This window comes from Monopterus albus, unplaced genomic scaffold, assembly GCF_001952655.1.
Source record: "Monopterus albus unplaced genomic scaffold, M_albus_1.0 scaffold39.1, whole genome shotgun sequence".
NCBI lineage: Eukaryota > Metazoa > Chordata > Actinopteri > Synbranchiformes > Synbranchidae > Monopterus > Monopterus albus.
In genome coordinates this window covers 2,929,528-2,929,829 of record NW_018127919.1, presented here as the reverse complement: position 1 = coordinate 2,929,829, position 302 = coordinate 2,929,528, and positions in this window count along the sequence as shown.

The window sequence follows — 302 nt, the reverse complement described above, 5'->3', positions numbered from 1 at the left end:
GTCAGAGGAAGAGGAATTCGAGTCAGAGGAGGGAGAAGAGCTGGCCATGGAAGAAGAGGAGCAGGCCAACGAGGAAGAGGAGTTCAAATCAGAGGAGGAAGAGGAGCAGGCCAACAAGGGAGAGGAGAAGGTCCAGGAGGGAGAGCAAGACAACCTCGCACCATCATTACGGACGAGATGCGAGCAACAGTCATTGACCATGTCATTGTCCATGGCATGACAATGGCTGAAGCAGGACTACGAGTCCGTCCAAACCTGAGTAGGTTCACCGTGGCCACCATTATCAGGGCATTCAGACAACA